Source organism: Sorex araneus, chromosome X (genome assembly GCF_027595985.1).
Source record: "Sorex araneus isolate mSorAra2 chromosome X, mSorAra2.pri, whole genome shotgun sequence".
NCBI classification, from domain to species: Eukaryota; Metazoa; Chordata; class Mammalia; order Eulipotyphla; family Soricidae; genus Sorex; species Sorex araneus.
Genome location: NC_073313.1, coordinates 112,952,881 through 112,969,315, shown reverse-complemented (window position 1 = coordinate 112,969,315; position 16,435 = coordinate 112,952,881). Strand labels below are relative to the sequence as shown.

The following is a 16,435-nucleotide window of genomic DNA, read 5'->3' as shown; positions in this document are numbered from 1 at the left end:
TTGTTGCTGTTTTTGGCATATCAATTACGCCACGGGTATCTTGCCCGGCTCTGAAGTCTGGGCAAGATACTCTAGGTAGCTTGCTGGGCTCTCCGAGAGGGATGGAGGAATCAAACCTGGGTCGGCAGCGTGCAAAGCAAACAGTCAAAATGGAAATCACTGTATCACTGTCACTGTATCACTGTCATCCTGTTGTTCACTGATTTGCTCGAGTGGGAGCCAGTACTGTCTTCATTCGTCCCAGCCCTGAGATTTTAGCAGCCTCTCCCTACATGTTCTTCCAAATGGTGCCATATTGGAGGCCCTTTCAGGGTCAGGGGAATGAGACCCATTATTGTTACTTTATTTGGCATATTGAATATGCCACTGGGACCTTGCTAGGATTTGTTGTGCAGGCGGGATACTCTAAGTAGCTTGCTGGGCTCTCTAAGAGGGACTGAGAATGTATTTAAAAGAATACAAGCAAGTATGTTAAAACCAAACACATATGTGCTGCTTTAGGTATATCAGTGGGCTAGACTATAAGAGGTTGCATGGCTGAAAATGTGGCCATGTGCTTCCGGGAGCTTTGTTTTATAGCCTCTGGATCTTGGCCATTGATGGGATTGCATGTAAGTAATTTGATATAATTCCATCAAAATGGAAATGACTGACTTAAAATATTTGTGAAATTTTAAGCATAAGAAGCATTATTTCATGGTCAAGAGACAGTGAAATGACAGAGTTGAGATAAAGTCTCTGTGTATTTATTTCTTCACATTTTTATTTTTCAAGAATACTGAGGGTTAGTACTCTAGGATATCACTTCGATTAATAAACAGGAACAAAATATCAAAAAATAGGTGAGAGTTGAAGGTCATCTTGTGCCTCAGCATAACTAAGAAACAGAAATGTTCAGAAATCACTGTGACAGATCTTGAAGAGGTCTGTAAGTAGGTCATAAGTTGTAAATGAAATTAAAATATTATTGTGAATTTGTTCTTTGTTGTGGCTGTAAAAAGTTGAAGCCTGGAGAACTTAATATTGTACTTTTAAGTATACATATATGGCCATGATTGGGGAATTAGGGAAAGTGAGGGGAGAGCAAGTCACTGATTATGGCTCTTGAGAGACTAGCTGAGCAAGGAAGACACAGGTTGTAGGGTTCCAGCTGCAAACCTCATACACAGAAGAGATGTTCTGGACAGGCAACTGTGAAGGGACATATTAGGCTAATTGACACTGGAGATATTTAAGCAGTACATCTGGGGAACAAAATGAGTGATACTGTTCACTAGTAGAGTGACCCGGTCTTTGGAGAAGGGGATAGAAACCCCCTTCACATACACACACTTAAATTGTATAATAAACTATCTTCATGCATACCTGGAGTTTTATATGGAATTCTGCATGTAATACTAAAAAGAACCCAAAGCTCAGAAATAAATCCATTGTTATCATAAGAAAGGGTTGCACAGAAGGTACTCAAAAAGAGAAAGAAGAGCTTCTCCTTTATAATTACAGTCCCCCGCCCTCCCCACACTGTCTCCCACAATTCAATAATGTTGGAAATACAGTCTGAAGCTAGAGACTTAGCCTAGGAAATTTGAAATCAATTGGAGGAATCCTATGGGGTTAAGAGGTACCTATACCGAGGAAACAAATGCTGTAGTGAAGATTCGGTTCTCCACAAGAAATACTGCACTACTCCTAATATTCCTGAAGGTCCTCACTCATTGACCAGAAGTCAGTTCTAGGGTAGTGTCACCATACTCCTTCCATCCTACTGTTTTTCCAAAGAGACTCCTTATCTTAAAATTTGGCCTTGTCAAAAAAAAAAAGGTTGTGGAATGGTTCTACCAGATGAGATGAAGCAATTATTGGATATATGAGGAGTTTTCTCCCTGACATTTATTTGTAAATGTTATGCACATTGAGTAAAGAGTAATTTTAAAACTAAACAATTTTTGTGTTTTTATGGGCATACTCAAGGGTTACTCCTGAATCTATACTCAGGAATTATTCCTGGCGGTGCATGGGGGAACATATAGGATGCCAGGGATTGAACCTGGGTTGGCATCTTAGAAGGCAAGCCTCCTGCCCACTTTACTATTGCTCCAGCATTCTTCCCCCGACAAGCTACACTTTTTAATCTAATGTGCCAGGCACTGACATATACATATTACTAACATTATAGATGAAAAATATACTCTCAGTTTGATTAAGAGCTCTATGATGCAAATATTTCTGTAGTGGGAAGTAGTTGACCCACTTTACCAAATTTAGTCCAACATTCATTTACTTTTTTTCAGAAACTGTGAATGCGATCAATAAACCAAGGAACAAATAAACTTTTTGCCAATATCAAGTTATTAATAAAAACATTAGAAACTGAAACAACATTAGTAACAATATATTTTACATGGATTATCTTATTCAACACTTAGAAAAATTAAAAATTCATGTCAACAGTTCTCAAACTATGCTCAAGGACTTTGGGGACACACACGTGAAACTCTTTAAAAATTATTTATATATATTGAATAACTGTGAGCTGCACTTACAAAGCTTTCATGTTTGAGTTACAGTCATGCAATGATAGAATAAACACCCATCCCTCCACCAGTGTACATTTTCTACCACCAATGTCCACGGTATCCCTACCACACCTCTCCCCAGTTTCACCCCTCCCCCTGCCTCTATGGCAAACAGTTTCCTTCGTACTCTATCTCTACTATGGGAATTATTGTTTGCGATATAGATAATGAGAGGCCATCACGTTTGGTCCTTTATAGTAGTTTATAGTTGTCCTTTATAGTAGCCAATCATGTTTGGCGGTTTAAGTAGTTTCAGCACACATTTCCCATCCCAAGGGATCCCTCCAACCATCATTGACTTAGTGATCCCTTCTTTATCCAAGCTGCATTCTCCCCCTGCTAATAAGGCGGTCTTCCAGCTGTGGAGCAATCTTCCTGGCCCTGTCTCTACTTCCTGGCCCTGTCCTTTGTTGTTAGTCTCATATTATGATACTTTATATTCCACAAATGAGTGCAGTCATTCTATGTCTGTCCCTCTCTTTCTTATTTATTTCACTTAGCATGATACTCCCCATGACCACCCACTTATACGCAAATTTCAAGACTTCATCTTTCCTAAAGTCTTCATAGTATTCCATTGTGTAGATGTACCACAGTTTCTTTAACCAGTCATCTGTTCTTGGCACTCGGATTGTTTCCAGATTCTGGCTCTTGTGAACAATGCTGCAATGAACGTACACACCATTTTCTATATTTCCTTTTTCTAGTTAATGGACTTTTAAACTGCCCTACATTTATACATTTTAACCAGAGCAATTTTCAAAACAAGTTCAGTGAAGATACTTATTGAGAATTCAATTATCTTTCCATAAAACTAACTGTAAGTGAGATTGTTAAGCTGTAAGACAATGCTTCTCTTTCTGAATTGCTTTTCAAAATATAGTTTTTGTAAAATGATATTGCTTAACATTACATGGGTTCAATTTACTGTTCTTTGAAATAAAATGGCATGGAGCTGAAGATACACTCAATGACCCTAAGTTTGGTACCCAGTACCACCACATCAATGATTGAATAAAATGAATGACTTGTCAATAATTTAAACATTTCTCAATTTTAGGGTTTTTGTTGTCAGAACCAGCAGTGCTCAGGACTTCTCATCTTTTCTCAAGGATCATTTCTAGTGGGACTTAGGGTATGGGTGACAATATGGGTTGTCAGGGATTGAACCAAGTTCAGCAGCATGCAAGGCAAGCACACTGGCCCCTCAGTTTTAGTTTTAGATGCAATAAGTGTTGTAAATAGAATCCACATAAACAACATTTCTTTGGGGTATTCAATATTTTAGGGAGCATAAAGAGTTTCTTATACCAAATTGTTTGAAAATTGCTTTTCTAAATTAAGAGAAAAGTTATTTAAGACATGAAAAATTAAATTCATCAAATGATCAAATGGGTAAAATACTTTTGGTACTTTAAATATGTCAACCCATAGAAATTGAAGTGCTATTATAATGTCAGGGCAAATATAAACAACACAAATATAACAACAAACTACTTTGGATACATTATGTCATTCATTCATTCTTATAAAAATTTTGAAAGGTACATCCTTCACTAAAGTGAGTTAACCCCAGGAAAATCCAAGTAAATTTAGCAAGTATAATGGATCAATCTTCGATATTTTTTAAATCCTTGTTTTGACAAAGATTTAAAAGTGAAAATGAACTAATGTTAGTAAAACCAGATATAAATAATAACACTTGCTATAATTACTTTTGGGGGACTTTTTGGGTCACACCCGGCAATGCACAGGGGTTATTCCTGGCTCATGCACTCAGGAATTAACTCCTCGCTGTGCTCAGGGGACCGTATGGGATGCTGGGAATCAAACCCGGGTTGGCCGAGTGTAAGGCAAACGCCCTACCCGCTGTGTTATAGCTCCAGCCCCGCTATAATGCTATAATTACTTTTTACTGAGTGCTTTAATTTATCACACTCTCATTTTGGAATGTGGACACATGCCAGATTATTAGCAAGGACCACTATTTTCTGAAATTAATTTCAGTTACTCTATTTCTCAGGAACTCAAGGTAAGCTATAATTCCTATTCTGCTGAAAATATCACTACTATTACAACCAATAAACAATCAAATATTTTCATGCATTATCTCATTTAGTTGTGAAAAAAACCTAAAAACTGATTATTAGTTAAATACTTAAACACAGAGAGAGAAATTTCTTCAATTAACATGTAGAGTCTTAAGCATTCTGAAAACATTAAATTCAATTAGTCATAACGTTTCCATTGAAATTACTCAGTATTATTAAGACTACAATGATTACTATAATCACCACCACAACACCACCACTAGTACTACCCCTACTACTTTAACTGGCCCACAGATCTTACTAGCAATGACAGCTGTTCTTAGTCAAGAATCTAGAGAGAATAATACCCATGTTTATCTTGTCCTTCCTTAAAAGTCTAGCCCAGACTTTGTTTAAGTTTGTAGATTAAGTGGAGAGTGCTTCCGGGTTCCAGCCCACAGTGGAGTTTTATTGTTTAGTCTGGCACCAACTGGTCTGCAGCCCACCCTATCTCCACTTTTCTTTTCTTATAGAAACCCTTTCTTGTAATTGTGCAGGTAAGATAGCTATTTTGAGGACATGAGTCTGCCATCTTCCAACCTGCTGGTTGGTTGTTAGTGAAGCTCTTCTTGACCCATTATCGGCCTCTCCTTTAATTGACTTTCTAGTAGCAGTAAAACAAGACTGTTGTTTGTATTACTACTACCACCATGAAGATAGCTGTAACTGCTGCTTGTGGTTGTTGTTGTTGCTGTTGCTGCTCCTACTACTACTAGTAGTACTACTACTATTACCTATCACTTATTTTGTGATTTATAGTTAACCCTTTCCCTGCATTATCATTTCCCAATATTATCTCAATCTAATTTCATTAAAACCATAAAATAATTTTGAATGGTTATTTTAATTCAAAGAAAGTGAGTAAGTTTAAGGATTTTATATGAATATTCACATCATTTCCTAAAACCTTGAATTCAAGCAACACAGATCAGGTTTCTTCCAAGAATTAATTATTATATAGAATTTCACAGCAATTATTAGATAAACGTTTCTTATGTATTTTAACATCTTTGAAAGTGTGATTCATCTGTATGTAAGTAAATTTGTTCATCCCAAAATATTTTTTGAGTATAAGACTATTTAATCTGATCATTTGATTTTGAAAAACAATATACATAGGAAAACCAGAAATCAGTAGAACTTACCTGTTCTAAGACACATTTACATTTATAAGGAAGATCTCTATTTGTAAAGGTACTCCACTACAAAGGAACAAATACAAGGAACTAGAAGATGACCAAATCTCTAGAAGTTCTTACCAATGGAGAAAACAACAACTTAAATATTCGTAGTAGCAATACCCTGATTTACGAAGTTTTTCCAAGTAACTTCTCATTACTGGCATACCCACATGCAATTTCCTTAGTCTTTAGCAAAACATGATATTTAAGTGAGGTCATTGATGAATCAGGCCATTTTGTTGAGCTACTCATTATTTCTTGGTCTTTTCCATGTCTAGCATTTTCTAGCATTGGCCCCATGAGGAAATTCCCAACCTAATCCCCATATTGAAAATGCCTGGCACACTGAAATATTCCCTGCTAGCACAATCAGTTGTGCCTGAAATATTATATATCTCAGTGTCATTCAGTACTCCCACTCAATTTCCAGATCTGGCCCAGCCACTCTTTTCCCAGGATTGGTTTGAAATATTTATATACATCTCTTTTCTCATAATTAGCTCAGATATACAATTCACTACTTTCTCAAATGGGCTATGCATCTCCTGCTCACCCACTTCCTGTAACTGACTAATTTATACAATCAAAAACTTCCAGTCTAAGAAGTCTAAAAACACATAATAAAACTGACTCCCAAATCTTACCAAAGAGGGTCTCTCTCTCCCCCACCCCCTCTCTCCTTATCCCTCTTGAGTCCTCCATTGTGTTGACATGATCAGTCTTTCTTTAATAAACTTAAACTTACTTGACCTCATTTAAATTCTTTCTCTTAGTAAATTCTTTTACCAGATCTTACTGCTATTCAGCAAGATTTATGGGATCCAGTTCCACTCCTCTCACCATGTATAGGGAGAGCAGTATACATATTATCACACTTCTGTTTATTTTACACCTGTCTATCTGTCTTCTACCACAATAGTATATCAGTGAAGAATCCAAAAGTATGGAAGGAAAATTGCTTTCTCCTCTACATATCTTATAATTGGTAGTGGTGTTTTGCTATCACCTGTTAGTCAAACTGTCACTGTCACTGTCATCTCTTTGCTCATCAATTTGCTTGAGCGGGCACCAGTAATGTCTCCATTGTGAGACTGTAGTTAGGAAAGTTACTTAATATGACTTCAATATTCATCAGTTAATTGATTTACTTTATGACCTGACATCTAATCTCTATTTTAATTTATTACATGAGCACTTGAGAAAATTTCTATTCATTTTTGTGGAATAGAAGTTTCTATATATTTTGATTAAGGCTAGGTTTGATTATTTCATTTAATGGCATTGTTTTCTCATTGATTTTTTGTCTGGATTATCTGTTCAGTTTTGTAATTAATATGTTAATATCCCTAGCAGATAGAACGTTTGCCTTGCACACGGCCCACCTGGGTTCCATTCCTCCGCCTCTCTGGGAGAGCCATGCAAGATAACTTGGTCCAACAGCATTTGATAAATCTCAAGAACTAGCAAAGCTGCTTAGACCACCTGCCTTGCAAACCTATAGCTGCAAATTCAAATCCCTGATGCCTCACATGTGTGAAACATGATCTGAGATGCTCTATTGTTTGAAATTGGTGGCTCTGCTTTCTGTGATTTTTGTTAGTACAAATAATTTCTGACCACACATCAGTCAAATTTATAAAAATCAAAAAATGGAGTGTGACTCTGCTATTGCCTCAACTATAAATAGGTGCAAGTGTCAGGGCAGGGCCAGAATGTGTGACATCCTGCAAGCATGTGTGTGAGCACTATAGCTATACCTGTTGAGCACTACTTTGTGTGTGCCTCCACTAAGAGTTTGAATCCTGGTGAGCAGGTGTACAAGCATCACAACTAAAGGGGTATAAGCCTTAGTAACACCACAGCCAAGTATAAATGCGCCATAATCTAATGTGCAATCCCTAGCAAACACCATAGCTAAAAAATGTGCATGCCCAACAGACAGGCATATGTGTAACCCTGAGTCAACACATCAACACCAATAAGAATAAAGAAGGGAAGGAAGATAGGAAATTTAAAGAGATAAAGAATTTAAACAGCATTTTTTGCATATTTGTTATTGTAAATGCTTGCATAAACCCAGTTTGAAAAAGTTTTTTTGACAAAAGCAACCAGTGTTGGTGCGGATGAGGGGAGAAAAGGATTCTCCTTCACTGCTGGTGGGAATACCGGCTGGTTCAGCCCTTTTGGAAAGCAGTATGGACAATTCTCAAAATATTAGAAATTGAGCTCCCATTTGACCCAGCAATACTACTTCTGGGAATATAGCCCGGAGATGCAAAATATATAATAAAAATGACGTCTGCACTTATATGTTTATTGCAGCACTGTTTACAATATCCAGAATGTGGAAAAAACCTGAGTGCCCGAGAACAGATGACTGGTTAAAGAAACTTTGGTATATCTACACAATGGAATACTACGAAGCTGTTAGAAAAGATGAAGTCATGAAATTTGCATATAGGTGGATCAACATGGGAAGTTTCATGTTACGTGAAATGAGTTGGAAAGAGAGGGGCAGACATAGAAATATTGCACTCATCTGTGGAATATATCATAACAGAATGGGAGACTAACGCCCAAGAATAGTAGAAATAAGGACAAGGAATATTACTCCACAGCTTAGAACCTAGCCTCACATGCTGTGGGAAAAGGCAGCTCAGATAGAGAAGGGAACATCAAGTAAAGGTGCTAGGAGGGCCCGCTCCAGATGGGAGGTGTGGGCTGAAAGTAGACTATAGACTGAACATTATGGCCATTTAATACCTCTGTTTCAAACCACAACACCCAAAAAGAGAGAGAGAGAGCAAAAGGGAATGCCCTGCCACAGAGGTGGGATGGGGTGGAGGGGATGGGATGGTGATGGTGGATGGGATGGTGGAACCATTGGTGATGGAAAATGGGCACTGTTGGAGGGATAGGTACTTGGTCATTGTATGACTGAAACGCAAGCACGAAAATTTGTAAGTCTATAACTGCACCTCATGGTGATTCACTAGTAAAAAGTTTTTTTAAAAAAGAGATTTCTTTTGACATTTCATGGGTAAGATCAGATAAAAACTACCAGCAACAAATTGGCAGAGTATGTCAGTAATATGGTAATAATTCAGCATGAAGGAAATTTATCAGAACAAGCAAATGGAGAGAATGTTTCTCAAACACCCATCCTCAACAATGTCAAATGTCCCAGTGGGACCCAGACCATGAAACATTTTTTTTTCTTGGGAAATTAGGAGCTGGTGATTACAGAGAGAACAGTCTTGGTAGAGTCAAGGAGATAGGAAATAGATTTTGAAGATGAATAATAAATGTTAATACGAAAGAGAGATTATAAAAGAAACTTCCTGGAACAGATTGGGCAACATCAAAAAATCCCAGCAGAGATTAAGAAAATTATTTTCTTCCTTTTTTTTTGTTCCAAGATAGTTGTGCTCAGCGCTTACTCCTGGTTTTGTGCCCAGGAACCGAAGGGGGTGCCAGGATTATAACTTGAGTCTGTACTATCTCATTGGCCCCTATTGGGATTATTTTCAAACAGCAAGACTTTTGTTTGGAGTCTAAACCCTAAAACTTCCTTACCCTCTTTTCTTACCTTGTAAATTGTCCTGAGAGCTGTAGTAGAATCACAGTCAATATATCTGCTTACTCGGTGTGCACTGCTGTATGTCTAACCATGCTAAAATATCTACCAAATATCATTGAACTGAGATAGTTTCCTCTCTTCTGAGTTCTTTCGTAGGAAACAGCTCTGATTGCTGTGGTCCTTGACCCATGTACAGGAGAACAGAGAATATATAGCAAACAACTTTTGAGCAACTTTTGAAATGTCACAAAATCTGGAATCAAAACCTGTGAACATGACTAATGACCATTCTCCCTTACCTGCCAAAGAGCTGATCAATAACGGGCCTGTACTTCCTCATATGTATCTTTTAAGATCCTCCTTGGGGATCGAGAGCAATCTGGGATACAATATATAGCTGCTTACTCCCTAACTGCAATTTTCTGTGTCAAATAGACTGTTTTTAAACAATCAGAGGTATCTATTTTTATGAGCTGCTTTTTATTAAGTGACTACTTTCAGTGATATCAAAGAGGACCACAAAGTGATCAACGGAGTGAGGAGTTCCTTATCTCAAGGATACATCGTCCCTCAAACATAGGCACTTATAGAAAAATATCAAGGAACTAATATCAGAAAAACAAAACAACAAGAACAAACAAAATAACCAGAAGATAAACACAATCAATACTATAGCAGTTCTGAAGTGATAAAGAGAGAGAATATTTCTGATGTTTTTGCAAATTAATTAGCATGATGCTATTGCAATCAGAATTTTCAGCAATGAAGAATCAAGTCAAAGGCCTGGAGGGTTTTTGTTTGTCTGTTTTAGCTTTCATTAGAGTAGGACAGAGGAATTCATGGGAAATCAATCAAGGACATCAAATTCAAAAGTAGGTAAGGCAAGATGGAGTAATGAGGGAAGCGGGCCTAAGGGAGAAAGTGTGAACAGGAAATCAGAAGCTAGTTCATGAATTAGCATGATAGGGAAAAGGGGGGGGATAGACAGGGAAAGATTAGGAGTATAGCCCTTAAAAAAATGAACCATGGATATAAAATGTCACAAGGATGGCCTAGGCGGTGCCTGATTATCTTGAATGGCCTAGAGAATGAGATACTAGAAAATGACCATCTCAGCATATGCTACCCAATTTTAATGGCCTCGTATTATTGGAACATACTAAAGAAATGCTCACTCACTTTCTTCTTTGTTAAAAAGGTATGAAAAGGGAAAGTCTCCTGCCTTTCTCTAGAATCTTCCTTTTGGAGACCCTTCCGTAATCCAAGAAGTTCCCTACATTCTTTAATCTTCCTTTCCTTCTCCCTAAATAAAGTCTATTCTGAATTTGACCACCAGGACTTGGGTCCCTTCCTTTCAATCTTGATTTCTTGAGAACAAGAACAACAGCATGTGCAACTGCTATAACAAACAAGAGCAATGTCCAGATAGACTTTGTAAGATATACTTGAGGAATTATTTGTAAAGTGAAGTACTGGTGTTCAAGGAATGTTCTGGTATTCAAGTAAAATATGACTAGATGTATGAGGAAATGAAATTAAAACAGTACTGAAATATGCCTTTACTACTGAAGTGCAGCAGAGAATACCACTCCTATAATTTACTGGCATAAGAATTATTTTGAAAAGTAGCAGGTAGGGAGAAAACCTAAACACTGAGTAGAAATTATCCTTTTGGGAAGGAAATTTCAACATGGAAATGAAATCTCAATTTGTAAGTCTCTCCCTTTCTGTGCCAAGAGGAAAAGAATAAATATAAATCACAAGAGAATCTTATCAAAAGAGACGGTATATACTTAAATCTGTATAACAAACCCTACTCTGTTATTGTGCTTTTCCTGGTAATATCTTGTAATTGTCCTCCTCTAACACAAACATATTTTGGTTTGTTTTAGCTTAAGATGATTTTTAAGGCAATGATTTGGGCATCTTCAGGATTCACTTTTATGTTCTAGGCATGTCATGTATTCATGAGTTTTAAATATCAAATTTCTGTTTGTTTTTCCATTGCTAATCTATTACTTATCATAGGAGTGACATCAGAGAATGTAGGGTAGGTGAAAGTTATTTTTTCACTCCCAAACACTATCCATAAGATAATACCACTCAAGCTATATCAATGTCTCTCAACATGTAAATAAAGAAAACATTACATATGTGTGCAATGGAATACTTTAAGCTCTATAAAAGAAAAAGTATTGCACTTTTAGTAACATTATTGAGCCTAGATAAAGAAACTAACAAACACATAGTAAAGTCTAAGGATCAGGAACATCAGAGATTAGGCACTGCAAGGGGACAGCAGACATCAATGAAAAATGAAATAAATTATTAAATTAAAAGGAAAGTAAAAATAAGTTAAGATGGAAGTCAGGTATCCAGATTTGCTATGATATGCTAACTAAACTCTAGTTTTGAACAAAAATCACAGGATCGGCAAAATAGACCCCAAATCAGGAAAGTATGAACAATGTACCATAGTAAAATAATCTTAAATAGACATTTGTGAGAGAAAACAGAAATCATATTTAATAATGATATTATAATAATTATTATGAATATGTTTTTAAAGTAGAGGTCTGGAGAGAAACTCAAAGAACTGAGTGCATGCTTTGCATGCAAGAAGTCTGGATTTGACCCTTAGCACCGCATGGTCTCTGATCATCATGAGGTAAACTAGTCTATCTAGCACAGGATCTGGAGTAGCTCCTGAGCACAGCAGTTTGGGACACAAAATGAATCAACAAATCGGAAAACAAAGAACTTAAGTAGGACTGAGGGAATTAACAGTTCTGCATTGCAATCATATGGTTATGAGTTCAAATCTCTGGTGTTCCACATACCCTGAGAGCAGCTTCGGCAGCTTGGCTGCTTAAGCATGGTAAATCTGCGATCTGTGACTCTCACTTCTGTAGGAAATTTCTGGATATACCCTAGCCAGTATGAGTGTGAGCACCCCATAAATGAGTGCAATTTCTCAGGGAGCACTATAACTATAATGAGATGTGTAGGAACAAAGACCCTGAAGTATCATCTCTGGAGAGCACATGTGTGAGCATAGCAGAGACCCTTGACAAACACCACAGCCATAACTTTTATGCCTCAGTTAAAGAGTGTTCACCCTCCCATGCGGGAGAAGGGTGAAGCGTGCTGAATGAGGGCTAGAGACTGAACACAATGGCCACTCAACACCTTTATTGTGAACCACAACACCTAATCAGAGAGAGAGAGAACAAAAGGGAACACCCTACCATAGTGGCGGGGCGGAGTGGGGGGAGATGGGATTGGGGAGGGTGGGAGGGATGCTGGGTTTACTGGTGGTGGAGTATGGGCACTGGTGAAGGGATGGGTTCCCGAACTTTGTATGAGGGAAACAAGAGCACAAAGATGAGTGAATCTGTAACTGTACCCTCACGGTGATTCACTAATTAAAAATAAATAAAGGAAAAAAATTTTAAAAATAATTATTTTTCAAAAAAAAAAAAGAACTTGTTTCCAAACAAGAGTTATAAGCTTGCCACCTGCAGGAAAATGGAAGATACTTGAAAGGATTTTTCCATGCAAAAAAGTCTAAAATAGAAAGGAAAATATTGTATAATTTCACATATTTATGCAGTAAGAAAGTCAGCATAAAAGGAAAACATTAAACAAAAATAAACAGGTGGGCATATAATAATAGAATTGAAAGACATGGAAGGTTGAATGGGGAGGACTGGAGCAAGATTTGAGGATGTCTAGTGGAAGGCTGTGTTTGTGTCATAACTAATACAATAGCAATAAAACAACAATAATAATAAAAAAAGAGTGTTCACCCTCCCAAGAATAGGTGCATGATACAAAAGTAAAGAAGTGCAAACCTCATTGAGCACCATGGTTGAATGTGTGAGCACCACAACCTGAAGTACAACCCCCAATGACCACCACAGATAAGTGTGTGTACCAAAGCCAGACATCAGTGAAATCCACGGCAAACATAAAAGCAACAAAATAGCAACAATGAAGGGAGCAGAGAAAAAATGGAGAAAAAAAGAACTAAAGTAAATTGTGAGTAGAAATAAATGTAAAGTTATGATGATAATGTAGCATCAAGAAGAGAATACTATGGGGCCGGAGCGATAGCACAGCGGGTAGGGCGTTTGCCTTGCACGCGGCCAACCCGGGTTCTAATTTCAGCATCCCATATGGTCCCCTGAGCACCGCCAGGAGTAATTCCTGAGTGAAGAGCCAGCAGTAACCCCTGTGCATCGCCAGGTGTGACCCAAAAACAAGAAAAAAAAGAAGAGAATACTAATAGAGAAGCATACAAAAGAAACAAATTGCAATTCTATAATTGAAAAGTACAAATGAAATGAAAGAAAACATGAGAGTCTCAACCTTAGATCTGAATTGGCATAATTCAAATTTTCACATAAGACACTAGAAAAATAAGAGGTAAATAAATTTTAAACAAGGAGGAATGAAATTATAACTATTAGAGCAGAAGTCAATAAATTGCTAAATAGTAAAAATAATAGATGAAATCTATAAAAACGAATTTACCAAACCTTTAGATTGATTAAAGAAACAGAGGGAGATATCAATGAGAAAGAGATGAAAGAAAGAATGCAAATAATTATAACAGACCTTACACAAATTATAAGGGAATACTATTAAAAGTTGTATACTGTGTAAGTAAACTTTCAATGCAGAGATTTAAAACCCAAATACCACGAACTAAAACAGCCCACAGTCAGAATTTCACCACAGATTTCTATCAAAAATTTAAAGAAAAAAATGTTTTGTTCTTCACACACTCTTCACAAATATAAAACACCAAAGAACATCTTCACATTCATTCAAGCAAGCAAGTATCACACTGATACCTAAATAAAATCAAGGTAGCACTAAGAATTCAAATTATACACTAATATTTCTTTAAAAAGATTCCATGGTATTAGCATAGCAGTATTATGATGCATACCACATTTTATTCCCCTCTTTGAAACAATGACTTGGATACCAAAACCATGAATAAAAATTTCTTTGGAAGAGTCATGGTATCTTGCGCTGTGTTCCAAGACAAATCTCTTTACTGACACCGGAACTAGCAGAGCCAGTGAAATTGCCCAGACCCCTATTCCAGTAAGAAAAAAGCAAGAAGAATTCTGGCTTTGGCAGATTACGCAAGTGCAAGAGCGAATTTGTAAGACTTTCAGACTTCCAAAGAGGATAATCCAGTATGCTATTAGAACAAAGTTATAAACAACAAAAACCAAATTAGTTCGTTCATAATGGAAGTAGTAGGAAAAAAACTTGACCAGCATGTTACCCCTTCCCAGTCCCAGTTCTCAAAGAAATGCTTCTAATCTATATGGCAGGGAGAGCCACTCAGTGTGTTTTGGAGAAGAAAAGCAGTGAGTGGAATTCACCCAGCTGCCACAGTTATGTGGAACTCCGTTAGAGAAATGAGTTTCTCTTTAGTAGCTCCCAGAGTAATGAAGCAGCACAGGTAAGGCTAGAAGTAGGAAACAACATATGGGAAAGAGCAGATGAGAATCTCAAAAGGTTTTAATGGGATTGCACTCAGAAAAATACTACTATAACCTCTGGGAATCCCACACCTAGAAATCTCTCTATAGGGTCCATGGGTACCCCCGTCTCCCCAGTTCTCACTCCAGCAGGGTTATTGCTTGCAGCCACAAGAGAGAGCTCTGGTAGAGCATGCGCTCAGAAAGCAAGACAATGGACTAGATTAGGGAGAAACCACAAAATTGATCTCTAGTGCCACCTCCTGGAATATGAAAGTAGCCATCTGGGTGAGCAGTAAGGAAAAGAGAAGATATACAACTTCAAAGTTCTGTCACAAGAGGGAACAAAAAGACTGGAGACTCTATAACTGAAACTCAATTGTGAACAACCTTATAATTGTATATATCATAGTGATTCAATTAAAAATTTTAAAAAATCGAATTCCAAATAAATCGAATGAATTTCTAGCAAAAAGACCAGAGTGTATTTTACTTTGTGTAATTGTACCAAGCAAGTCTGAGACCGTACACCATTGAGCAGGATATACAATTTCAAGGCAAATAACAATGATTAAAGAAGTCTGCTACTAACCATAATGTCCAAAAGTAGAGAGAGAGTGTGGGGAAATTCGTCTACCAAAGAGGCAGGGGGAGGGTTGGAATGGGGTGGGGTATACTGGGGACATTGGTAGTGGGGAATGTGCACTGGTGGAGGTATACTGGGACATTGGTAGTGGAGAATGTGCACGAGTGTTTGACCATTGTATGACTAAAACTCAAACAGGAAAGCTTTGTAATTGTATCTCACAGTGATTCAATTAAAAACAAATAAAAAGGCCTTTCCACTGCTGCAGGAGTATGATCCCAGAAGCCAGCTAAACTACTTTGGGCACCAGCAGCTTGCAGAAATATCTCTAGACTGTGAACTTAGCCACTGACCCATGATGCACCAGGAGGGAAGGGTTTTTCTCTCTCCGCTTTTCCATTTTATGAGCACCACAAAAGGGAAGTAAAAGCTTACAGTGATGCAATTTCTGGCAAAAAATTTCCCTGGACTTAGTTACTAAAATACAGAAATCCAAAACTACTTAATTGTCAGCAATGGAAAACAGTATCAAATGGTTCCTTTTCAACAGGTCTGACTTGGGGGGGGGGAGCTCCAAACAATAATAGTGAGTTTTTTGTTGAAATATTGAAGGTAATCAAAATAAAGTGAAATCTATCAGCTACACAGGCTGGGGGTGAGTGGGGGGAGGTATATTGGGGCTCCTGGTGGTGGAAATTGTGCACTGGTTATGGGATGGGTGTTGAGCATTGTATAACAGAGACTTAAGACTGAAAGCTCTATACATTTTCACATGGTGATTCAATTAATAAAATTAAAAATAAATAAAAAGAAGTTTTCTATTTCATATGTGAAATGAAGACTACAAAATTACAAGGAATATGAAAATTTAAAGCTATATAACATCACAAAAATAAAATTAAAATTATCTAATAATTG

The 16,435-nt window shown here is 37.3% G+C and overlaps 1 protein-coding gene across 2 annotated transcripts in view; it reads right to left on the bottom strand.

The window, feature by feature from the left end:
* HTR2C (5-hydroxytryptamine receptor 2C) overlaps nt 1-16,435 on the bottom strand; it is a 260,479-nt gene that overhangs the window by 4,377 nt on the left and 239,667 nt on the right. The window lies entirely within an intron of this gene.